This window comes from Peromyscus maniculatus, chromosome 11, assembly GCF_049852395.1.
Source record: "Peromyscus maniculatus bairdii isolate BWxNUB_F1_BW_parent chromosome 11, HU_Pman_BW_mat_3.1, whole genome shotgun sequence".
NCBI lineage: Eukaryota > Metazoa > Chordata > Mammalia > Rodentia > Cricetidae > Peromyscus > Peromyscus maniculatus.
The window spans coordinates 31,935,075-31,962,939 of record NC_134862.1 but is presented as its reverse complement, the minus strand read 5'-3'; positions in this window follow the sequence as shown (position 1 = coordinate 31,962,939).

Genomic DNA, 27,865 nt, shown 5'->3' with positions numbered 1-27,865 from the left:
TAAGGCAGGATCGCAAGCAGGGCAAGAACCAGGAAGCAGAAATGTTGAAGCAGAGACCATAGAGGAACACTGTTTATTGGCTTACTCCTGCTATCACAGTCAGATGCCTTTTTTAAACAGCCCAGGCCCACTTGCCCAAGGCTGCCACTGTCCACAGTGGGCTGGACCCTCTGCCATCAATTAACAATAAGGAAAATGCTTTATAGACATGGCCACAAGCCAATCTGATGGAGGCAGTTCCTCAGTTGTGATTCCCTTCTTCCAAATATGTCTAGGTTTGTGTCATGTTGACGGAAACTAATTACAACACCCAATGGCAGAATCTGCTGTGAAGAAGGTGAAGAGTGATGGCTACCTTAAGTAAACATATTGGGGGTAGACTTGGAAAGTCTTCAAATTTATTAAAATGCTGATAATATTGTAATGAAAATTTAGGAGCAGTATATCCCTTCACAAATTATAGTTTATTTAGAGAATGGGCCTCAAGGCCATGTTCAAGAACTAGGATGGGAAATTGAGAGTTAAACATAGAATGGTACATATGGATAGGCCAAGCATGGTGGATAGGCCAAGCAGAGTGGTGTGGGGTGTTCTTTATGCTGTGAATGTATTGCTATGATTGATTGATAAATAAAACACTGATTGGCCAGTAGCCAGGCAGGAAATATAGGCAGGACTAGCAAAGAGGAAAATTGTGGGAACAGGAAGGTGGACTCAGAAAGATGCTACCAACTGCCTCCATGAAAAGTGAGATGTAAGTAAGACACCAGTAAGCCACCAGCCATGTGGCAACTTATAGACTAATAGATATGGGTTAATTTGAGATATAGGAACTAGATAACAAGAAGCCTGAGCCATTAGGCCAAACAGTTTAAATAATATAAGCGTCTGTGTGTTTGTTTTATAAGTGGACTGCAGGACTGCCAGGGCTTGGCGGGAGCTGGAGAGAAACTCTCCAGCTACAGGGTGGAGACTAGAAGGGCAGGGAGAGACTTTCATTTAAAACCTAGAGAAGAGCTTCACTAAGAGTGAGAATGAGATAGAGACAGAGAGACAGAGACAGAAAAACAAGGAGAGAGACAGAGACAGGGAGACAGCGAGGAAAAGACTGCCAGTGCCATCTTCAGAAGGATGGCAGAGGTAGACTCTCCAGAAAAATGAAAATATTACTGTTTTATAAAGGGGGAGGGGGGAGGGGGGAGGGAAGTTTCACACCATGTGATTTAATTAAGAACAGCATCAAAGAACTTGGAGGAGCCAGGTAACATAACTGAAGACTGTCAAGCTGTACACACACACACACACACACACACACACACACACACACACAGAGCTTCTCAACTTTCCAATCCAAAAAGAGCTGCAGGGAGATGTGACCCTGATTCCAGCTGTAGAATCTGGCCTATTAACTGATTACTGTCTAAAAGGGGCAACCCCAGGTTCTTATACCTCAAGTCGTGGAGACATTCAGAATGAGGTCACTGAAGCAGAAAAAAAAAATAGCATGTGAGAACTAGCTAGAAGGTAGTACCTCATTCAAAACACTGCAGGGAATCAGAGGAGGCAGAACAGCATGAGGCAAGGCCAGGAAAGCAGAAGGCAGGAAAATAGCATTCCCATTTAAGAGATTTATGTTCTCGGTAAATGGAGGCATCTACTATGATGTCATCTTTATTGCCCAAGTTTGAATCTGGTTCCTGTACTGAGATTAGACTAGGAGACAGTTGTGAAAACAGAAGAATGAGAGGCTGTCCAGTGTTCCAAGTAGGAAACTTGTAGACAGAGGCTTTCCTCTGTCCTTCCCCATCCCACAGCTGTTTCCAAATAATCATTAAGAGGCTTAATATTACTTGTAAGTGTTTGGCAGATGGCTTATTATTAGCTAACTCTTATATTTAAATTAACCCATTTCTATAATCTAAGTATTGCCATGTGGCCGTGGTGTTACCGGTCTGTTGGCTTGTTGTTCCTTGAGCAACTGGATGGCATCACCCAGACTCTGCCCTTCTTCTCCTTGGATTTCTGCCCTGAATCTACCCTGCTTTTCCATAGGCCAAAACAGCTTTATTTATCAACCAGTAAGAGCAATACATACTTACAGCATATAGAAGGACATCCCAGAGCATTTCTCCTTTTCTGTCTAATCAAAAAAGAAGGCTTTAACTTTAACATAGTAAAATTACATATGACAAAACAGCAAGAAATATGGTAACAATATTTAATCTGTTTGTATTTGGCAAAATTAAAGAAAATATTCTATTATCTATCCTATCTTTGTGAGTCTAAACTTTTACATCTAATTTATCTTTTATCATAACTAAGGAAAACTGTAATTATTATTATCTAATCTTAAACTTCATCAAAGACCCCAGAAGTATATAATATTACCTGAGTAAACAGGAAGTACATTGTAAGCAACTTTCAAAACTCTAGAAATGACAGAGACATCTGGCTGCCTAGACAGTCACCCCAAGTTTTTGTGTAACATTGGGGCATAGATCTTCAGCCTATATGCCTAGACTCTCTGGCAGACTTTTAGTGAAACAGGAAATTTGAAGGACTGTCCCACCTATATTGATAATGTTTGTCAGCTGCTTTCCTCTGTGTCCTGCAGAATGTCTGGCAGTTTCTTCTGTGAAGCATGAACCTGAAGGAGCATCCTATCTTGTTTTGGCAAAGTTTAGTGGTCACTTTTCTGAGGGTCCTGCAAATTCAGTTTATATAGCATACTGTCAAGCAGTCCAGGCAAGAGCAGTTTTTTGCTCAAATGGCTAGCCTTCCCATGTTGAAAGTAAACTCCATAAGGAGTTTCTTTGGTGCTCATCATCTCTAAAGTAAATTGGTGCTGTCTGGAGTAGATGTGTCTCATTGTCATGAAAAACCTTAGGTTAACAACATATTTTAAATGCCATATTCTGTAGGTCTTTGAAGTGTTTGAAGACCATCTATCTAAAATATATCTCTATATGATCTTGAAAGCATATCTAGCATATATACAAATTTTATTTTCATAAATGACTAACTACTAACCTATGTTTCTTGATTATCCTATATAGTTTATAATAAATAGCTTTCAAAACCTAGAATTTTACCTTATATTTTTAAATGAGCTATATAAACATAATACCTTAAACAAGAGTAGAAATACACATACAGTATAACAAAATTGATTTTAAATTTGTATCAATAAACTAAAGTCCATACCAATGTAAAATATTTTGAGATTGTTTTTTGGATTAAAGTGGATTCAATAATTTACCCTTTTTTCATTATAATAATCTACCTTTTTCCCATCATTTCTATATTTCAATCCCCTTTCTTCTTAGAAAGAGATTGACTATGACCATTAACAATTTATAACCAACCCCCCTTAAATGAAAACAAACATTCATAATTTATTTTGGGGAATGTGGGCATAGTTCTCTAGACTACTTCCTGTTGAGTGAGGGTGCTTGTAATTTTTGGCGGACCCTCCGAAAATTTAGAATTATGGTCAAGTCCTGATTGGAGTAGTCTGTGAGGCTGGATCATCTTGATCAGCAACCTTGAAGCCTTTCTGGATACAGAACTCAGAGGAAACTGCAACAGAGGTACTCTGAAATATTCAATCAAATGGTTCATCAACTCCCATCAAAAATTTGTCAGGGGGTTCTTTCTTAATTAAACCTGATTTTCCTTAACTTGGAATGAATCCATAGCCTCTCATTTCCTGTGTAAATAAGAGCAGCACCTTTTTTCCAAAGTAACGTATCTTCTGATTTAAACCTTGGAATCAAGATATTTCCAAAATATACAGGTTTGTTTAATCTAGCAGCTGCTACAATCAAATGTCTCATAGCAGTTAAAAACCCCAAAGACAACATAATAATATACATAATCCAGCCTCTCTGCATATTCTCCATTTTTACATGGCTCCTCATAATTCTTTACCACTCTATTTTCTTTTTAAGGATTGTATTATTATTTTTAAAATCTGTTATTGTCTCTACCCTTTCTCTTCTCTCTCCCAAGAGTATGCATATTTTTAAACATAGTGTGACCTATTTAGAGATTTGTTTTTGTTTGAATCTGTCTTTGTTGTGTATCTGTAATCTTATTTTGAATACTGCTTTTAAATTGCTAAGCCCATGTAAGAGGCTGCAGAACCTGCCATGCAGAATGGGACTGTGCTCTTAAGCACTCAGTTGTGCTATTCAAGCCCACAGGCAGTGGCTGGGTCTGTCTGTGCTTCTTGGATAGTGAAAGTCAAGCCTACAGCTCACAGCCCAGTCATAGGTTCATGACCAACAACCGCATTCAACCTTTTCTAGAGCTCTAGAATACCAATGCTTGCCCTGTGGCAGGCATTTTTACTTAGCTTTTTGTTCCTACTTAACATACTAGCTGCTCAAGGGCTCACTGTCCTACAGAAATTCTTAATCGAGCCTTATCCTCTTTTTTTTTAAAGCTTTCTCAGGCCCTATGGAAATTCAAGAGCCCCATGTTGATACACCATTTGTAAACAGAGGCTTTTCTCTGACCCACCCTGTCTCACAGACATTTCCAAATAATCATTCAGGGGCCTAATATTACTTATAAATGTTTGACTGATGGCTCAGGCTTATTATTAGCAAGCTCTTACATTTAAATTAACTCATTTCAATTAATCTATGCATTGCCATGTGGGTAGGGCACTACCTGTCTCCTGGCATATTATTCCTTGAGTGGCTGGATGGCGTTTACCAGACTCTTCCTTTTTTCTCCTGGATCTCTGCTTGGATTTCCTGCCTGGCTTTTACACTGCCTTGCCATAGGCCAAAGCAGCTTAATTTATCAATCAATGAGAACAACACATATTCATAGTATACAGAAAGACATCCCACAGCAGAAACTGAGTCAGGAAAGCACAGGAAAAATTTAGTACTCTGGGGTGTAGATGTAACCAACCGTCTTATTAAATAAGAAACACAGAACCAATGTAAAAGAGAAAGCCAAGAGGTCAGAGCTCAGAGCTAAAATCTTACCCTTCCTCCTGCAGTGCTCCTACCTCTCCAAAAGAGACCTACTTCCTGTGTGTCTGTCTTTACATAGTCTTTCTGTTCTGCCTTCTCATCGGTTGTAAACCCAAACACATGACTGACTCATCACTGCCTGTATGTACAGCCCACCAGGTCTTAAGGGTGTATGTCTCCAATGCTGGCTGTATCCCTGAACACACAGAGATCTACCTAGCCCTGTCTACCAAGTGCTGGGATTAAAGGCATGTGCCACCACTGCCATGCTCTTGCTATAGCTCTAATAGCTCTGACCCCCGGGCAACTTTATTTATTAACATACAATTAAAATCACATTTCAGTACAAATGAAATACCACCATACTGGGGCTATGTTTGATTTTGTGTTATGCATCCACACTCGTCTAGCAATGCACTTGGCAGCTCAGCTCCTTCATTTGCAGATACTATGCACACTCATCTCTCTCCAAACAATACAACTAGCAACCTTATAAACCCTCCACCCCCAATCTGTCCTGGGCTACCCATACTCTCATTTCTGAATAATAGTATAAGTTGCCCCTCTCCTGGTAATAGTCAACTTTTGACAGTTTCTATTCAAGTGCATGCCTGATATATTCAGTGTGAAGAATAGAAGGTCCAGTCTCCCCGAGCCTATTTGGGATACATGAGCAATGAGACAAAACCATGCCCTATAATAAACTTTTAGGCAAAATCTTCTATTTGCCATCTTAAATGTTTGTATAACTTGTGTGTATATGATTAAAATCAGATTCATTATGGGGAGGGACTTATGCAGTGCAAAAATGAATGCGTGACCCAATCTATCAACCAAAATAGAGAAGTGCCCAAACTATAATCCTTGGTAGCCTGAACTTTCTTCACTTCAACGCAATAAAGGAAAGCCCCAAACAATAACACGGATCCTTGAGTACCTTCACTCATGTGACCTGCTGTCAATCTTGACACAGTGTCCCTCTAGAATCTGGACTATCACTTTGCTTCAAATAACGTTATCTTGTTGCTTTTGTAAACCTACTTGAATCATTATTCTCAATTATTTGACTAAGAAGCTAAGAACCTAGAAACACTTGGTCCAAACCACAAACACTGGTAAGCTTGAGAGCAAAGCCCACAGAATTCATGAGTAGATTGGACATGAAGCCAAAAACTAAGATTCAAACATTTCTCTATGCTATGAGGCTTAAGTAACTATGTTAAGTATATTGAATAAGGAATATAAAGTTTATAATATGAAGATACAGACTCAACACAAAAGTACCTAGACATCTCAGGACAGGGAAGGGATGGATGAAAAGGATAAAGAAGGTAACACATTGGAGGGGAGAAATAACCTGAAGCCATGATATATGTTGACTGAGGGGACACTAGCCCACTATAGCATGTGCCTCTGGCAGGCCTTGCCCTTCTCTCCCATTCCCTCGACTTTGCTAAAAACCATTAGATTACATCCCTAACATTAGCCACCAAGGTCCATTCCCTTATTTGGCCACTTTCTTCTCCTGAGAGAACTACCAAAGTCTAGCAATCAGAGCCCCCTTTGGCTCACCTAATTAACATGCCCAGTTAAAATTAAACACCTCATCCTAACATGGGGCTTCCCCTTTATCTTCATAAACTGCCATTTACCTATGTGCCACATCTATCTTCTCTCTATGCAGAGGCAGTCCTTTGTCCCTCCAGGACAAATTTTCCTGCCCCTTTCCCTTGTCCCTGTTCCTTTCTCCCTCCTCCCTATCTCCTTTACCACTACAAACCTAGTCCATTCTAACCCAGAACTCCCCTTCTCCTCTTCTTAAGAATGATACCTGATGTTCTTGTCCCCCATCCCCTTCCCCCTATTGGACCCCCCTCATCCCCATTTACTCGTGGCGATCTCCTCTTTTTCCCCTTCCCAAGGTGATCCATGTGTCCCTCTTAGGATCCTCCTTGTTTCCTAACTTCTCTGGAGCTGTGGGTTGTATTCTGATTATCCTTTGCATTACATCTAGTATCCACTTATGAGTGAGTACATACCATGTTTGTCTTTCTGAGTCTGGGCAAGCTGCGGGAGAGACAGAGTGGGAGAGCAATGAAAGATATCTTGATAGAGGGGAGACATTATGGGGTAAGAGAGAAACCTGGTGGTAGGGAAATTCCCAGGAATCCACAGGGATGACCCCAGATTAGACTACTGGCAATAGGGGAGAGGGTGCTGGAACTGGCCTACCCTCATAATCAGATTGGTGAATACCCTAACTGTCATCATAGAGCCTTCATCTAGTAACTGATGGAAGCAGATGCAGAGATCCATAACTAAGCACCAGGCCAAGCTCCAGGAGTCCAGTCAAAGAGAGGTGAGAGGGATTGTATGAGCAAAGGTGGTCAAGATCATATGAGGAAACCTACAGAGACAACTGAACCAAGCTTGTAGGAACTCATAAACTCTAGACCGACAGCTGTGGAGCCTGCATGGGACTGCACTACACCCCCCTGCATACTGGAGACAGTTGTGCAGCTAGGTCTGTTTGAGGAGCCCCAGTCAGTGTGGTCAGGATCTATCCTTGGTGCATGAGTTTGCTTTCTGGATCCCATTACCCCTGGTCAGACAACTTGCTCACCCCTGATGAAGTGGGAAGAGGATTGGTGCTGCCTCAATTGCTTCGCCGTCCCTCCCCATGGGAGAATTTGTTATGTTGGAGGAGGGGATGAGGGTGAGTGGTGGTGCGGGTAAGGGAGGGGTAGTGGGAGTGGGAGGAGGGATGAGAGGGGGATTTGTGGTCGGTATGTAATATGAATAAACATTTTTTAAATAAAAAAAAAGAATAATACCTGCAAGGTCATTTGCTGCTGTTTTTCTGCCTGAGTCAGAAAGCAGTCACTTAACTTTTCTTCCCCACTTAATAAAGGATCTCTCTGTGAAAAGAGGTGTTTGGGTGTGGTTTGTGCCTAATCCTGGGTCTGGAAGGGAGCCCCAGCAGGAGTCCCTTTCATTGGGACTCCTGTTCCCTGGCTTGGAACTCCTGTTCAAGCTGGCTTGATGATAAGATTATAATGTGTGTGTGTGTGTGTGTGTGTGTGTGTGTGTGTGTGTGTGTGTGTGTGTGTGAATGCTTAATAATTCTGGGTGAATTCTGCTTATATAGAACATGGTATATATCCTTACTAAGAACCACCATAATGATAGACATAAGCAATGACATAAATCCATATAAAAGATAAATAAAGGAGAAACAAAGATTCTTAACAGTTGTCTGCCAGTCTGAAAAGTGCATTTAAGCTGGCCATGGGCATGATGTGACTCATTTTCTTAAGACTGTATCCTACATGCATTTGCCATGAGGAAGACAAGACAACAGGCACAGGGTAATATGCTGTTGCATTAACTTTTCCTGTGGAGATGCGAATGGCCTCTGTTCACCCCAGATGGGCACCAAGCACAGACCAAAGCAACTTCTTCGTGAGACCAGTGGGTTTGTTGGGCTTGCTTATGGAGCCCCTGTAAAAGACTACTCAGAGGCCCAGGTGACCCACAAACATTTGCATCACCTTAAAGTACCATCTCAACATGGAGGGAGACCTCATGAACACCTCTTGTGATGTAGTCTTTCATCTCACAAGATCGACTGCAGCTGGGAATGAGAGTGATACCTGAAATCCCAGGTGAGGCTCTTCTGATCCTCCTTAGGCAGTGCCAATCATCCTGTTACTATTACCATAGAGCTGGCTACCAACGTATTTCTCTGCTCTGGTTATTACAGCTACAAGGCAAAGTCCATGATGTCATCTTGTTATTGCTGTAGGGAAAATCCCCACACAAGGCATTCACTTTGGGGAATCACAAAACACCTGCAACAACTCATGAAGATGGGGGATACATGCACATAGGATTCGGTACCCATAGAAGTCATCAGAGGGTGGTGGCTCCCCTAGATCTAGAGCTACAGGTAGGTAGTTGTAAGTTGCCCGACATGATTGTTGTGAACTGAAATTGCACTGCAATAGCAGTTTACATCCTTAGCTTCTTAGCCATCTCTCCTGCCCCAACAAATCATTAAAAAGCATCACTGATCTCACACTTTTGTTCTTCTGTGTCTGTGGAAATGTAACCTTTGTAAACCTTATAAATTCATTTGGAAGCCACTCCTCTAACCAGGCTATTCAGATTATAATGTAGGGGATCAGAAAGTAAGATGCCACCACAATGTGACAGAATCACTTTAATCATGTGGATCTGAAAGTACTTACAAAAACAGAAAAATAGCAAGACACTTAGCCAGTGATTTATTTCAAAGACGACTGTATTATAGATATATCAATTAACGTATTATTTAATAAGAGTTACATCAGAGTTATAAGTTTAATAATATAGTGCAATACAAGGGAGATTGAATTTATTAATACAAGTTCTTGATTTTTGTTTCTTGATCTCTATTGACCTTTTTCTTGAGTAGTATTTTAAGTAGATAAGAGCGTGCTAAAGAGACTGCTAATTAACTGGAAAATGTATAAGGATTCATGAGTAATCTGAGGTCTTTTATTTTCCCTCAAAAAATTACAGATGTAGAGATGAAGAACAAAGAGAAGGCCACAGTGACAGCCAAGCTGAAAATTTGTTTCTCACTCTCCATAATATGGATATTTTCCCTTCTCTCTTGTATTTCCTCTTTATTTTCCTGAGAGAAAAGGAGTATGAGGAAAACACATTACTCAAAATGAGCCAGAGACTGAAAGAAAATAATAAAATCAAGTGATAGGTTACAAATGAGAAAAGACTCCAGTGAGTGCAATGTCTCATGACAGGGAAGATAAAGGGAAAGTGTAAGAGCGGACAGAACAGAGAGGTTGTCAAAAGAAGACATACAGATTCAATCGCAGATGGGGTTGAAAATTAAATGCCCCTAACAAAACTCAGCTTGCAGACAGATAAAAAGAAAGTGGGAATTACTCGCAGGAAGGGATAAGCAATACACCATGTTCCTTGGCAGAGGACAGCCTGGGCTCAGAGGGAAGAGTTCATTAATACAGCTTATCCACAAAAACAGCAAGAGAGATCAACCCGACATGGCTCTTCTGTCTGAGTACAAAGCTGTGTTTGCACAGTTTGTTTTGAGTTTCCCAGGAGAGCTCCCTTGTGGACAAAGCTCTGGATGAGGGAATCACAAAGCTAGAAACTAATTCCAGAAACCTCATAATTTGCAGATTCCTCAAGGAAGTCTCTAAGCTTTCGATTTTTTTCGTTTGTAAAATAGTAAAATGAAGCCGTACAGGGCCTGTTGTGGTTTGAATGTGTAACTCCCCATGTAGTCTCATTCATGTGTTTCAACATTTGTTCTCTGGGTGCGGCCACTGTTTGGGAGCTGAGGTCACTGGGGTGGGGATAGAGGCTTGTGGTTTTATAACCTAGCCCCACTTCCTTTCTTTCTTGATGGGAGTGAGGGTGCACATAAATCTCTCTCTCTCTCTCTGTCTCTCTCTCTCTCTCTCTCTCTCTCTCTCTCTCTCTCTCTCTGTGTGTGTGTGTGTGTGTTTCTGTCTGTGTGTGTGTGTGTGTGTGTGTGTGTGTGTGTGTGTGTGTGTGTGTACATGCATGTGGAGGCAAAAGTGAATATCAGGTATTTTCCTCAATTACTCTCCACCTAATTTTTGTGACAGGGTTTTGTATAGAGAGTGGAGGGAGGGAATAGGGGGTGGGTTGTGGGGGAAAGGCGGGAGGGGGGAGGAGAAGGGGGTCTGTGATTGGTATGTCAAATGAATTAAAAAATTCTTTAAGAGAAAAAGAGAAAAAGAAGAAAATAAAATACACAATTAGAAAAAAAAAACAAAGAAAGAGGAGCTCACTGACTCAGTTATACTAGGTAGGCAGCAAAACCCAAAGATCCTCCTGTGTCTGCCTCTACAGGACTAGGATTACAAGCATTCACTGAAACATTAGGCTTCTATGTGAGTGCTGAGTCAAATGTGGGTCTCTGGCTTGTGTGGAAAGTGCGAACAAACCCATCCTGAAGCCCATAGGACCCACTTCCTCTCTACTCTCTACTTCTTGACTGCAGACACAGTGTGACTGGCGGCCTACCGCTCCCTTTTGCCAACTCCTTCCCAGCCCTGCTGGACTATACCCACAAACTGTGAGCCGGTGTCAACCCTTCCTTTCGGAAGTTGTTTTGGTCAGATGTTTTGTCTCGGCAACAAGAAAAGTAACAGAGCACAAACAACCTCCTGACTTGTCTCTTAAGTCTTCCTTACATTCTGCTATTTGACCCCAAGGATGAAGGGTAGACTAATCATCCACAGGCTTCTTGATCAGCCTTTCAATTCTATCCACTGTTTCCAGGAGAGCAACCTTTTAAACCTTCCTACAGCCATGTTCATTGACATTAGTTTACCCATCTTCCAAATCCCCATATATATTAAATCTCATCTCTCTGGTCATAACTATAAAGGAAATCAGAGACGTCTCCCTCTGTTCCTAAGCTGTAAAGAATTTTCATTTACATGATCCCCATCTTTGAATGGCCATAGACTCCTATAACAAGACTCTCTTTACTTAAAGTAAATTAATAGCAAAATAAATATTTTTAAAAAATCAAGGCCAGTAAGTTGGTTCAGTGGATAAAGGAGCTTGCCACACAGTTTGACTTGCTCAAGTTGCTCTTCAGAACCCACATCAAATTAGAAGAGACTCAACAAAGTTAGCTTCTGACCTCCACATGTGTGCAATGGCACTTGCATATGCAAACTGTCTCTGTCTCTCTGTCTCTTTGTCTCTGTCTCCCTGTCCATGTCTCTGTCTGCCTGTCTGTCTCTCTCTGTTTCTCTCTGTCTCTCTGTCTGTCTCTGTCTCTCTGTCTCTGTCTCTCTGTCTCTCTCTCTTTTAGATAGAAATAGGGGCTGGAGCACCTTCTGCTTTTCCAGAAGACCCTTGTAAGCTCCAAGCACCCACATTAGGAAATTTATAACAGACTATAACTATAAGTACAGAGAATACAGCACCCTCTTCTGGCCTCCATAAGCACCCACACACACATGCTCATATACATAAGCACAAAGACCTAAACAAATAATAAAATAAAACTTTTAAAACTAAGAGATAAAAGAAGATTTAAAAAAAACTATTTAAAAGACCTGATTGTTTCTCAAAAGAACTATCAAATAACCTTTTTTTAAAAAATTCACCTACCTCAGTATATTTAAAATAATTTGTATTTCAGAAAAAAAATTGAATTTATATATGATTTTTGTATTATTCACTTTTTACAAACTCTACTTTTCACTTACATATTTGACTTAAATTACTTCAGTCTCTTTATGGTGTTTAACTTTAAAAGATGATGACATATTTACATGGTCAAAACTCTGCTGAACATGTCAATGCAGCAGCAGAGTGGAGGCAGTGAAGAGGAGAAGACCTAGAAGCAGATTTGATGGTAACCAGTTACATTATTACTTAACATACTTATTTTGTACAGAACAAACTGCCACCTAAAACATCCACAAAAGGTGAATTCCTCTCTCCCTGTACACACTACACCCTGTGATTTACTGTGGTGTTTAACATATATGTAGACACAATCTACCAAATCAAACATACAAAACAGTCAATTGGAGGAAATAGCTAGGTATCATGGTGCACGCCTTTAATCCCAGCACTCAGGTGGCAGAAGCAGGTGGATCTCTGTAGTTCAAGGACAGTCTGGTCTACAGAGGGAGTTCAAGGAGAGCCAGAGCCACATAGTAAGGCCCTGTCCCAAAATTAAAGGGGGAGGAACTAATATTTATACTGGCCACTCTGAAATTTTGGGTCTTTAGTGAAGTTCCTGTTACCCAAGAAACTCCTCTATTCCCACCAACACCTGATCTGAGGGAGTCATATAAAAAGGTGTTATTCCCATTACTTCCTTTAACTTTATAGAAAGCTTTTACTTTGCATGATTGTAGTTTGGTAATTTCATGGGTTTTGAAAATACTATTGACCTTTAAAATCTAATCAGATCCTCTACTGGAGGAAAATTAATCAAAAGAAATAATCATAAATGGGAACAAGTAATGAACCATAAGATGTATGTATTTCAGGAATATGCATAAATTTTTAAATAGTAAGTAACTTATGTAGCAAAGCACAATATCAATAAGAATACATAAAATTAACTATGTTCATATTATTTAACACCATGTAAAACAGATGATCTCACATATTTGAAAAACAAACTTCCAATTAAAAGGTAATGTTTAAGGCAGTGAGCAAATTGAAATTCATAAAAAAATTTATTGGTTTTTAAATACTACATGTAAAATAAAAACAAAAATATACACAGTAAAATGTGAACAGAAGTTAATAATAGCCAGACTAAAATTGTTTTTATTTCTTCATTTTATAAAGTATACAGTTTTTATAAAGATGTACAGCATTTTGAAATAAAAAATTAAAGTATTTTGAATGACATGAATAACCAGCTGAGCAAGTGTGAATTGGCTTTTAAATTATCAGTGTGTTCCTGAGGTTTAATGAGTGTGAGTTTCCACCAACATCACTAAGTTCTGGGATGGTCTGCTGTATAGTTCACTACTGGGCTCAGGCTTTTTGAGTGGATACTCAAGAGAGTGTCAGGGAAGGAGAGGAGGGAGCAGAGAGCAAGGAGTTAGAAATCTAAAGCGGTTCTAAAAGTAAAATCTACTTAAAACATAAACAATGTGGAAAGAATTGTGGACCTTTATTTTAAAAAGTTCTTTTTTTTTTTCTTGTTGAGAAGTATAAAAGATAAAGAATTTCATTCATTGGCAAAATTTTGGTTTAGTGCTTATGTAGATAAAGGTTAAGTCCTGCCTGCTTGGAGATCTCTATTCTGTAATGTCAAGAATGTCATACAGTGAGCTTTCCTTTCCCCATGCAGGCCAAGCAGCTTGAACACATTATCTGGCTAAAACAAAAGCATACCTTTAGAATTGAGTTTTCAATATGTCCCATCTACTTCTAGAAAAAAAAAAAACTTCAAATATATTGAAGAAATCAAGGTCACATACTTCATATTTGACCATTCCTCCTTTTACTAAACCATCAAAACATAAGCCTCTTATAATCAAAATGATATGAGGCCAGCTCAGTAAGCCCCATGCTTCAGGGAGATCACAATGTAAGTCAGCAAGCAGGAAAGCATAGGAACACTTCAGTGTGTCACAAAGCACAAGGACCTGCAAGGTTATAGTCACTCAGAAACTTACTTCCTTGCCAACACTTTTCCTAAACAAAGGAGATGAAAATACAAGTAATGTCTAAAAAAATGAGAAAACTTCAAGGGAATAGCTTTGTATATTTTTAGGTGTGGCATGATGACTTGAGATAACTTTGGACATAGCAGACAATAACTTTAAAATCTTATTGTTTATTCGTGTGTGTCTGTGTTTGTGTATCTGTGTCTGTGTCTGCATGTAGGTGCATGTACAATTACATACAGATACCTACAGAATTCAGACGAAAGCACTGAATACCCCTAGAGCTGGAGTTACAAATGGTTGTGGGCTACCTGACATGGGTACTGGGAACTGAACTAAAACGTCCTCTGCAAGGACAGTATATGATCTCATGATCTTAGCCTTTGACACGCCCTCATTAACGGAATTAATGCCAGCCTCACAGGATTATAACAGAAAAGTTAGGATTCTATGGTCTTTTACAAAGTGCTAAACAGAGCAAAGTCTCAGAAAAAAGGGGGGGGGGCACTGAAGGGTTGGAGAGATGGCTTAGCAGTTAAGAGTACTTGCTAATTTTGAAGAGTAATGGAGTTTGGATCCTAGCACCTACACATGACAGCTCACAACCTCCTGTAACTCTAGCTCCTGGATGTTTCCGTTGGCATCTACAGTCATCCACACTACAATAGTTGCTTTTCTGTTGCTGCATTAAAACACCATGACCAAGACAGTTTATAGCAGAAAGTGTTTATTTGCTTGCAGTTCCAGAGGGATAAGAATCTGTCCTGACCATTGTGGGAAGGCATGGTGACAGTCAGGCTTGGTGGCTGGAGCAGCAAGCTAGGACTTTACATCATGAACCACTTGTGTGAAGCAGAGATAGCGAACTAGCAACAATGTGAGGCTTTTCACTCTCAAAGCCCACCCCAAGTAACAAACTTTCTTTAGCAAGTCATGCATTCTAGGTCTTCTCAAGCAGTGCCACCAACTGAGAACCAAGAGTTCAAATACATGAGCCTATTCGGGGACATTCTCTCTCAAAACACCACATGTTCACAAAGGCAAATATGTAATTTTGTTTTAAGTATACTGAAAGCTAGCAGGAACTTAAATGGACAGGAGCGTTCCTAATCCCAGGTTTGGTTGCCACCATGGCAGTGCTGGGTAATATAAATGGATTGCTGGGAAGTTATAGGATGTAGCACTTCTGAGATTGTGCTGGGCAGTCATTATATCCTAATTGTGTCGATGTGGCTAAAAGGCAAGGAAAATTTAATCCCATCATGTTTTGCATCAGGTATCACCATGCACAGCCTGAGTCCTGGTTGTGTATGAACAATGACTAGAAATAGTTCTTGCATTTTTGACATGTCTGTGTGTATACAGATGTGTGTATGCTCATATGTGTGTGAACACACATGTGTGCAGGTGTGCTGCACATTTCTGTGGAAGCCAAAGGCCAACTTTGGATGATGGATGAAGGCCATCTTTTTTATTTCTTGAAACAGAGTTTCTCACTAGTTTGGAATTCACCAAGTAGACTATACTGCCAGATAAAGAGCACAGGGGATCCACCTCTCTCTCCCCAGGGCTGATTATAAATTGTGCTGTTATGCCTGGCTTTTTCACATAGATTCTCACCTTGAAGTCAGATCCTCAACTTTGCTGACTGGGGCATCTTCTCAGCCTTGTTTCTTACCAAGTTTAATGGCTTACAGGGTTATGCAAGAAACGACAAAATCCTCAGCTTGATATTTGACCAATAAAGCCTGAAGTATTTACTACCTGACCCACAGAGAGGAAAACTTGGCTAAGGGAAATCCTGAATACTGCAAGCCATGCTGAACACTACTAGTCACTAATGCCAGTGCTCTTCATATCAAAACCAAGTGAAACACAGAATCAACCATCCAGTTGTATGTGTTTTCAGTGACCTACTCTCAGAAAAATTGCAAAACCACCAAATGGGGCTTGGGAAATGGTATATTCCATGAAGTGTTTGCCTTACAAGCATCAGGACCGGCGTTTGACACCGAGAACCCAGGTGTAGGAGCCAGATGCAGTGATGGCTGCTTCTAATTCTGGTGCAGGGGAGGGAGAGACAGCTTCCTAGCCAGCCAGCCTACCTACTTAGCCAGTCATAGGCCAATGGAATACCCTATCTCAAAATACAAGTTCGATGGTGCCTGAGAAATGGCTGCTAAGGTTGTCCTTTGGCCTTCACACACACACACACACACACACACACACACACACACACACACACACACACACAAACATGTGTGAACCAGGACATATACATACACGCATATGTTAAATAAGATTTAAAATTTTACTAGTTTTGGTGGTGAAGCAGCTAGGCAACATATTATGAGTCTCCCTCCAGCTTTGTTATAGATAACTCTGATGGTGTGTCATGATGCTGATAGTTGCCTAGGCTACATTTTAAAGGCTTGAAGGATGCTTTTGTTGAAACAGCTGGCTTCCCTTGGGCCTGTACAAAGGTCCAGTGATTGGCCTTGTAACATCAGTGAACCAAATACTCCACCGGCCAGCAGCTGACACCACTGTTCTCTGAGCATGTGCCCCACAGAGAGCCATGGCATTTGATTTAACATGTTGTATAACTCGGATTAGGTCATCTGTAACCAGCTTGCCTGATTCCCTAAATCACCCTGCTCCTTTACCCATAAACATCCTTGACTTGGCCTCCTCTGTTCATTGTCTTCACTGCCTGGTAAATAAACCCTTTATCTTTAGCAAAAGTTTTATTTTTAGGATTAACATGTTGTTCAGGTGGAAAAATGGGCCTGGCTCAGTAACAACTTCATGCAATGTGCACCAGTTTCACACTGTAGTTTCAATGAAATGTCCCCCATAGGCTCGTATGTTTGAATACCTGGCTGTGAGCTGGTGCTGCTGTTTGAGGCTACAAAAGTTTACATAGTAGAGTCTCCTGGAGGAAGTGGGCCTCTGGAGGCAGTACTCAAAGTTTTCTTCCCATTCTCACTTCCTGTTTGTGCTCTCCATCCTGAATTCAGACACTATAGGATCATCAAGCCTCCTCTGTCTGCTGCCAAGCCTTTCCTGATATGATGGTCTGCATCTCCTCAAGCTGTGAGCCAGGATCAACTTTCCCTCCCTGAAGCTGCTTTTCAGTAGGTATTTCGTCATAGCAATGAGAAATGTAACTAATCCACATCCCTTTTTAATACTCATACTTTCAACAAAATCTACATCTCCCACCACTTTGTTTCTTCCTCCTTTGAAGGTGAAAATCCTCCATGTTTGTTTTTCTCTTCTTGTATACAACTAGTGTATTTAAAACCTAATGTGGAAACTCGATCTTGCTTACTCCTCATGACAACTCCAGACTACTTTCCTTTCCTTGAATATCCAAAATTATATTAAAATTTATTATATTAAATTACATAAAGAGAGAGAGCACAACCTTAACTGTTTTGGAGTCACAAATCCAGTATCTTCCTAGCTAAAGACAACAGAGAGGTATGTTTCTTGTTATCTCAGTTTATCCATTTCATCCTCCTGTGGTAAGTGGAAAACCCTTTTCATCTCTGGTCAATGGGAAACTCTTTCTTGTCACCCTTATTTACAGAATGGGTAAATAGGACCCACATCTTGCTCATCTTGGCAAACAGGAGACACAGGAATCCTTTATTGGCTCTTGTGAGGCAGCCTCTTAGAGGTGACATTTCATGGTTATATTGCTTGAGCAAAGGTATTTGCATACTAGGCAACTACTTTATGTACTGAGCTACATTCATAGCTCTGGCCCACCCAACATCTAAAATTTGTATGCTACAAGGCTCCATCTTCAGAAATATTATCCATCTACACTCAACACATCTACATTCAGCACATTAGCTTAGCTCCTCAAGCTCCATTCCCTTAAGTATTTTCTAGAATTGCAATGGTTAAGGGTCTATCACCACCACATCTTTGTTCATATTCTTGGTATTTTGGGGATTTTTAATAAATGCAATAGCCATCTTTGTCTTTCATTGAAAATTATTTTTCATACAATATATTTTATTATGTTTTTTTCTTCCACCAATTCCTCCCGGATCATACACACCTTAATACCCAATGAACTTTATGTTCTCCTTCTGTCTCTGTCTCTGTCTCTGTTTCTGTCTCTCTCTTTCTCTCTCTGTCTCTCTCTCTCTGTCTCTCTCTGTCTCTCTCTCTGTCTCTCTCTCTCTCTCTCTCTCTCTCTCTCTCTCTCTCTCTGCTCTCTAAAACTATTTGTCCATAATGGCATTTTAAATAGTTTCTCTAAGTTAAAGATATTCAAAATGAAAGTCCCCTTTCTTTCTCTCTCCCCAGCTACCAATCTGGACCTCACCCGGCAATAGGTACCTGAGACAAGACAAAAATGTTTGTCTTGTGTGTCAAATAAAAATTGACTCCTTGCTCCTTGGTGTCTGATGCCCAGTCCTCCTAGCATTCCTTTGGCTGCATCCTCAACCATATCCAGAATATGACATGTTGAGCAGCACTTGAAACAGTCTATCCTAGAGGGATGCCTTTTTGGACTCAGGAAGTCTTAAAGGGAGGCTCCTTAAAGTTCAGGGAGTAAATCATTAAAAAAAATGGCAGGTGCACAAGGCTCCTTCTTTCCCAAGGTACATAAACAGTAATGTCTGCTGAAGAACTAAGACAAATGGAGCAGCCTGGAAGAGACTTTCTGACCTATGAGCTGCCTTCAAGTTATGCAGAGAACTCCAGGGTTCCAGCTTTTTTTATCCTGTGGTGGGCTTTTTCTGATGCCATTGTCTTTGAGTCATCCTGTTCCCATAAGTAACCCCTCACCCATAATCATGTAAGTAAGCCCACAAATGCATTGGTTCACCCAGTTAGGACTTTGGCAGTATCAATACTTGAGTCTTTGCAGGCTGCATATCTGGTGTGAGTAGGCTTTTGTTCCCCCAGGAACAGTCTCCTATTGCTACCATCCTAGTTAAGTTGTGATCTTCATAGAAATTATATGGAAAGCTTCATGACTGGCCCTTCTATCTCTTTGCCCTTTGATAGCCCATCTATTCCCATTTTAGTTAGAGCAACCTTTAATAATCAGTCAACTAATCACAGGCTATTTCAGTGGTAGCCCATTCTCAGAATACCAATATTTTCATGGCTGACAAGGTTCTGTATACTCAGCCTTCTATGTCATTTTCTGATTTTGAATCCCTAACATCCTCTCAACGCTAGGTTCTTTCCAGTCACTCTGCTCTTTTGCTTCACCTTTGACATGTCAGACACTCTTAACTGGTGACCTTTTTCCTTGTTCTTTCTCCAGTTGGGGTGTTCTTCCCAGGTAATTGTAAGACCATTTCTTCCTCCTCAGCTGTCTCAACAAAGTCCTATGCTTATCACCAAAAGATCCCCATGGCCTAACCTTCTACTCCTTCATTTCTTATAGTACCCATTTACTTCTCATGAGGTGCACTACTTCCCAGACAGTTTTTCTGTGCATTTATGTGCATGTGTGCAGTGCTTAGCATATAATATCTATATGTGAAGGATTAGCATTGCAAGATAGTACACAAATAGCTTTGTTGAACCTAATATTCATGGGTTGAGATTCCCGGTAATATTTCAGTGAACTTAAAAAATCTATATGACTTTTTATTTCATATATACATTGTTACTTTAAAAGGCTGGGTGGAATTCATGGTAGAATGATTATTTAGTGTGTGATGCCCTGGATTTGGTCCCAAGTACTATGAAAAGATGAGAGAAAGAGAGAGAGAAAGAAAAAAAGAAAGAAAGAAAGAAAGAAAGAAAGAAAGAAAGAAAGAAAGGAGGAAGGAAGGAAGGAAGGAAAGAAAGAAAGAAAGAAAGAAAGAAAGAAAGAAAGAAAGAAAGAAAGAAAGAGAAAGAAAGAAAGAAAGAAAGAAAGAAAGAAAGAAAGAAAGAAAGAAAGAAAGAAAGAAAGAAAGAAAGAGAAATCAAGTAAGGGAGGAAAGAAGAAAGAAAGAGAGAGAGAAAAAGAAAGGAAGGAAGGAAGAGAGAAAGAAAGAAAGAAAGAGAGAGAGAAAGGAGTGAAGGAGAAAAGGATGAAGGTGAAGAGAGGAAAGGAAAAAGAGGGGAAATAAAGGTTATTACCTTATGTCAGAAAATAAATGGAGGATATGTGTATGTGTGCATATGCATTTCAAGATACAACTGAAATGCCATTTAGAGAGTATTCAACATTGTGTTGTTTTATCCTATTCCAGTTTACTACAAAATATTTATGTGATATTCACAAAATTGACATTTTATGTGTACAGTATTCATCCTGACTTTCCATCTAATATTATTTCATAAGAAACTAATATAAAATGTTTTAAATGCTATATAATGATTCTAACTTACAAGCACCATAATTTATTTAGCCATTCTCTCACTGTTAGACATTCAAGCTAGCTGTTTCTAAATTTTGTCTTTAAAGAAATAAAGTACCTTTTATGTATATATTTGCTCATAGGTCTGCAAGGAAGAGACAACAGAATGAATTGCTGAGTCAAAGTCATATTTGGCAAGCCCTTGAGAGACAAAACTATGCTAACTTTTATATAATTTGCTTATTAGCACAATTTATGAACCTAGACAATATAATACCTCCAGTAGTACAAAATTCTTCATTCACAAAAAAAGAAGAAAGGAAGGGAGGGAGGGAGGGAGGGAGGGAGGGAGGGAGGGAGGGAGGCAGGGAGGGAGGGAGGGAGGGAGGGAGGCAGGGAAGGAAGGAAGGAAAGAAGGAAAAGAAAACCTGTTGTCAGTCAGGTGGTGGTGGCGGCAGTGGCACTCACCTTTAATCCGAGCACTCAGGAGGCAGAGCCAGGCAGATCTCTGTGAGTTCAAGGCCAACCTGGGCTATAGAGTGAGTTCCAGGAAAGGCCCAAAGCTACAGAGAAACCCTGTCTTGAAAAACAAAACAAAAAAGAAAAGAAAACCTGTTCTCAGGGGTTGGAAAGTTGGTGAAGTAATTTGTTTTGTTTTGTTTATGTCCTGACAAAGCTTGCTTGGAGTCAGAGGGTAGAACTAGTAACTAATTAACCATAGAGGTCTGGAGGTCTGTACAGAAAGGATACAGAAAGTGATAAGGGGGTGCAGAGACAGGATCTCAGCCCTATTGGTGGAAGTATTAAGGCAACTCCATGTAGTTAAAAGGGAGGTTTATTTTGTGGGGTAACTTACAAGCAAAGGGATAGGTTACAGGGTCCGGGAGAGGTGAGGTGCCATCCAATGGTGTTCTCTGGAGAACTCTGCTTGGTCTACCTCCAGCATCTAGGATCCAGGAACCAAGAGAACTGACACATCCAGATATCTGACCTTAAGGGCTTCTCTCTTGGCCCCACCTCATAAGCATGATGGTTACCAGAAGCCTCAATGGGGGTAGTACTTTCAGGTCAAGGCTGGAACAGCTACCCACTATACAGTCCTTTGAGGCTGGAGGAATGTAAGAGGAAGGAAGCGACTGTGGCTGCTCTCCCGATTGTTTGATCTTTCAGGTTTTACCCCGATATCTGACTCCTGGTTTTTATTGATAAGATTAATTAGATTTATGCTTCATCTGATACCCAACTTTTGCGTCATGAATTCATGAAAAAGCCGGATGCTCACATGCTGGAGCTGCATGCACAAACTGCACTCAGCAGAGTCACTGTTTTCCCCCAGTGGCGGAACTGGTGGAAAGATGAGGCTAGGACCATTGAACAACAAAGTAGGACTAGAGATATGCAAATCTCCTAAAACCAACTTCTTAGAGAGGGCAATTATGCTGATGTATGAAGACAGTCTCTATATGATGACCACAACCTGGTTCTATGCCATGTAGAAGCTCTGAATGCTTGGGACAGAATTGAAGCAGTCAGAAAAATGACTAAGTCATTTACTAACGTTATACAGGGCCCAAAAGAAAACTTCACTGATTGCTTGCAAAGATTGACTTCAGCTATAAATAAAATGATACCAAATTCAGAAGCTAAACAAATAATAATTGAATCTTTGGCTTTTGAAAATTCTAATTCACAATGCAAAAGGGTAATTAGGCCTTTAAAACAAGATAAGTACGCACAGAAGAATGGATCCTAGATAAAGTTAATATTGAATCTTATAACCATGATGATGCTAAAATAGGAGAGGTGATTTTTAGAGGCTTGAAGAAAATTCTGAATGTCAGACAGTTTAATTGTAGCAAACAAGGTGACCTAAAAAGGGATTGTAGACAGGGCATTCCTAGAAACAATGTTTCTTCTAATCCAAACAGAAGGCACTTGCCTTATGGAGTATGCAGAAAGTATGGCAAAGGCTGACATTGGACCAATGAATACAGATCAACAAGAAACAAACAAGGTAACTCTTTGTCATCAGGAAATGCCTGGGGGGGCTCTCACAGGCCCCCATGTCAAATTTAGTTCAGACATTCCCTGTCACCATGGAAGAAATTTCTCCACAGAGCAATTAAAGGACCTAATGTCCATTGGAAAAAAAACTGCTCTCAATGTTAGGACAGAAGATAAAACAAAAATTTCAGGAGAAACCATAAAGCAAATATTTTGGCAAACTTGCATAAATGATCAAAGACTAAAGCTAAAAATACAAATTAGTGACATTGTAATTGAAGGTCTTGTAGACATAGAAACAGATGTACAATAATTACACCAGAATTGATGTAGATGTAACCAACCGTCTTATTAAAATAAGAAACACAGAACCAATGTAAAAGAGAAAGCCGAGAGGTCAGAGCTCAGAGCTAAAATCTTACCTCCTGCAGAGCTCCTAATATGGTAGTATTTTATTTGTACTGAAATGTGATTTTAATTGTATGTTAATAAATAAAGTTGCCCGGGGGTCAGAGCTATTAGAGCCATAGCAAGAGTGTGGTGGTGGTGGTGGTGGTGGTGGTGGTGGTGCATGCTTTTAATCCCAGCACTTGGTAGAAGAGCTAGGTAGATCTCTGTGTGTTCAGGGATACAGCCAGCATTGGAGACATATGCCCTTAAGACCTGGAGGGCAGTACTTACAGGCAGTGACAAGGCAGTCATGTGTTTGGGTTTACAACCAATGAGAAGGCAGAACAGAAAGACTATGTAAAGACAGACACACAGAAAGCAGCTCTCTTTCGGGGAAGCTAGGAGCACTGCAGGAGGTAAGATTTTAGCTCTGAGCTCTGACCTCTCAGCTTTCTCTTTTACATTGGTTCTGTGTTTCTTATTTTAATAAGACGGTTGGTTACATCTACAAATTTTGACATCCAACTTGGACTCTTCAGGAGGTAAATATTCAGCTTTATGTATTAGAACTTTATCTCAGGTAAAACAAGTCACTACATGGGTTGAATGTATAAGGACAGAAGGACAGAAGGGAAAATTAAAGCCATATGTAGCTAATATAGCAATGAATTTATGGAGACATGATTTGTTACAGCAATGGAATACCCAGATTAACATTCTTCCAATCTCAGAAACAAAACACAAACTAACATATGTTTCTGGGAAAAATATTAAAGGTATTATAAAGAATAGTAACTGACCATTCAGGTTTCACAAAAACAGGACAAAACAGCTACTGATATATCAAAGGTACTAACAGCCCTGCCTTTAAAATGGTTAATTGATAAATCTGTCTAAGTGGAACAACAGCATTTGACATCAGAATAATTACAGGCCTGTACAGGAACAGCTAAATGCTCAACACATTAAAGAATTTACCAGTCCCTGGAATTTTCCTATATTAGTTATTAAAAAGAAATCTGGAAAATAGAGAATAGTAACAGATCCAAGAGCCTTTAATAAGGTGATTCAGTCAATGGGCTCTTTACAGCCTGGAATTCCTCTGCCTTCTCTATTACCTAAAGGATGGTCTGTTATAGTTATTGATTTAAAAGGCTTTTTCTTCCCTATACATTTACAAGAAAATGACAGAGAAAAATTGTCTTCACAGTTCCTACTTATATTTCCCAAGCCTGTGAAGAGATATCAATGGAAGGTTCTCCCACAGGGATTTTTAAACAGCTCCACCCTGTGCCAATATTTTGTATGGCAGCCATTGGAAATGATTCATGTGCAGTTTCCCCAAACTATAATGACCATTATATGGACAATATTTTATTAGCTGATTCAAATGAAGACACTTTGGAGAAAAATTTGAAGAAGTAGAAAATTTTGCCTTGTTGGGAATTACAAATTGCTCCTGAAAAAATACAAGAAGGATATTCTATTAATTACCTAGAATATGAAATATGTTTACAGAAATTTCAACCCCAAAAGGTACAAATCAGGAGAGATCAATTGTGGACTCTTAATGGCTTTCAAAAATTGATGGGAAGCATTAATTGGCTATGGCCCACAATTGGATTAACAACTCAAGAACTGAGTAATTTGTTTCAAACATTACAAGGTGACAAGGACTTAAATAGTCCAAGAAAACTAGCATTAGATCTAGTAGAAAAGAAATTTTATAGGATGCACATGTAGATTGTTTGGATCCAGAGCTTGATTGCTTTCTGTTATTTTTACTTCTATGCATTCCCTTACAAGCATTTTAATGCAGAGAGACGATAATATCATAGAATGGATTTTTTATCACACATAGTGAAAAAATTAAAGACTTATGTAGAAAAGGTTTCTAAGTTGATTCTAAAAGGAAAATTGAGACCTTGTCAATTAGCAGGATAAACCCAGCACAAATTGTAGTGCCTCTTATTAATGCTAAAATTTCTGCTTTGTGGGCAGGAAATGAACATTGGCAAAGAGCTTGCAGTGATTTCTTGGAACAGATTACAACAAATATCCCAAAAGCAAGAGAATTCAATTTATAAAGAGAACTAACTGAATCCTTCTTCAAATTGTACAGGGAACACTAATTTCTGCAGCCCCTACATTCTATACTGATGCAAACAAATCAGGAAAGGCAGGTTATAAATTAGAAAATTTGAATAGAGTGGCTCAAAGCCCTTATGATTCCTTTCAAAAGTCAGAATTATATGCTATTCTCATGGTATTATGAGATTTTTCCAGAACCTCTTAATAATATTACTGACTCTGAATATGCATAAAGAGTTGTTTTACATATTGAATCTGCTGAATTTATTCCAGATGATACAGAATTGACTGTTATTTATTCATTTACAAGAAACAATCAGAAATAGAAATCATCCCTTATATATAACACATATTAGATCCCATACAGGTCTACTATGCCATGTAGCACAAGGTAGTGATGAAATTAATCAACTATTGGTAGGAAATGTGCTAGAAGCCTAAGAATTTCATAAAGAAACACCATGTCAATAGCAAAGGTTTGAAAAAAGGTTTTTCCATTACTTGGCAACAAGACAAGGAAATGCCCTACTTTGTATAACCAAACTCCACTACCTTCAGGAAGTAACCCAAAAAGTAGTCAAAGAAATGAAATTGGCAAATGGATGTGTTTCATTTTGCAATTTGGAAAATTAAAATATGAATACAACACCATAGATACATACTCAAGATTTCAATGGATAATTGCTGTGAATTCTGAAGAGAATGATTCTGTAATCACACATTTGTTAGACATTATGGCCATCATGGGTACAGATTAAAACTGACAGTGCTCCAGCATATATCTCTAGTAAAATGAAACAGTTTTGTGCATATTTACAACATAAAGCATTTTACAGATATACCATGCAATCCTACAAGGCAAGCAGTTATAGAAAGATCTAATCAAACTCTAAAAGGTATACTTAATAAACAGAAAGAAGTAATAAAGACCCCCTCCCAGAGAAAGGCTGCACAATGCTTTATTAACTTTAAATTTCATAAATGCTAATGAGAAAGGAACAACAGCTGTGGAGAGACATTGGATAATAGAAAAAAACTACTGAATTAAATCAGCCTGTATTCTTTAAAGATGACCTCAGAATGGAAACCAGAATATGTGTTACATTGGGGAAGAGGGTTTGCTTTTGTTTCCACAGGAGAAGAAAGGCTAAGCATACCATCAACATTGATAAAGATTAGATGTGAACAAGAGATAACTCTTGATTACAACAGGTGATTGTTCAACAAACAGGATGACCATTCAATCTGAAATAACTTATAACACTAATAAATGCTTTTCATTTGATCAATTATAAGTTGCCAAAAGGGAAACTCTCCAAAGTTAGGGTTGGAGCAGGGTTTTGATTTTGGCTTTCCAAGAGAATGAAGGCATCAAGCTAAGGAATCTGAAGACCACTGGACAAATGAGACATCTGAAGAAAAAGGATAAAATTTCATAAATCATTCTGAATGTTTGTTTCTGCAGTTCTCTAAAGACATAATGCAAATGGTCTTTTTGTAGTTCCAGTTCAATTAAAAATTAAAGCTGGCTTTGTAGTTGGAATGTGGTTCTCTCCTTCTTTAAACCCGAGCATGCTTATTAAAGTAAAATCCAAAATCTCTGTCTCATGTTGGAAGAGACACCTGATATGTGACCGAAGAAAAAACAAAATTAAGAAACTATTCTATTGCCACTAAGCTCATAATTCTTTGGTTTTATTTTGACTCTTCGAAAATTTTTAAGGCATAAATATGATCTCAAAAATTATGACATATATATTTGTCATGATATTAATGGTCATATAGAGTACTAATTCTAGAAAAAGGCTTCATCTAGCTTCCTGTAAATGATTTGGGGTTTGAGTCTCAATCAGGTAACTCAGAATTAAGTTTTTATACTCTGAATGTATATAACAAATTATGGTCCTTTAACCTCTTCATGAATTGCTGCATATGATATTTAAAACATTTAAGTTTTCAACAGTGAACCATGACCATTCCTAACAGCAACCTTTGAAGTCTCCAAAAGGAGGATAGGAACCCACAATGACAATTCCACCTGGACTATGGTAATGCCACTAAGCTGACAAACACCACCTAAATATTGGCTTTGGACAACAAACTGCTCAGAACAATTTCCTGGTGGCTAGCTTAGATGGTCCAACCTCACAGACTACTCTAGCCAGGACATTAGACAAACCCTGTACTTTACCATTACACAGATACTGGAAAACAAATGATATAGCTAGCTCTCCCAGGACTTGACATTTACCCAAAATGTTTTCAGGGTCTGCTAAAGATGCCATTGCCCCCAGACATCAAAAATAATTTTAAGAACATGACATCCACATTCCCAAGAGATGGGGTGGTTGGTTTTTGGTCATTCAGTCAGTTATAGATATTTGTCATTGTTTAGGGGATTGGCTACAAGTTGTTATTGGTAATGGTCAGGAAAAAAGCTTAACAAAGGGGATTAGATTCAGTGATCTCATTCTAAAGAAAAAAGGAGCATACAGAAATAGGATAGAAAGATATATTATTGATTCTACTTTTAAACCAAAAATACAAGTACTAATCTTAAATATTTTATATTAATATGGATTTTTTATATTGATAAAAAACTGAGGTTATTTTTATTGTACTTTATATATGTTTCTACTTTTGTTTAAGATATTTTGGTATATTGACACAAATTTAAGGTTATTTTGGTTAGAACATACTGTACATATTTCTACTCTTGTTTAAGGTATTGTACCTATACAGCTCATTTTACAATGTAATATAAATTTCTAGGCCTTGAAAGTTATTATTACAAACTATTTAGGATGATAAAGAAATGCAGGTTAGTAGTTTGTCACTTATTACAGTC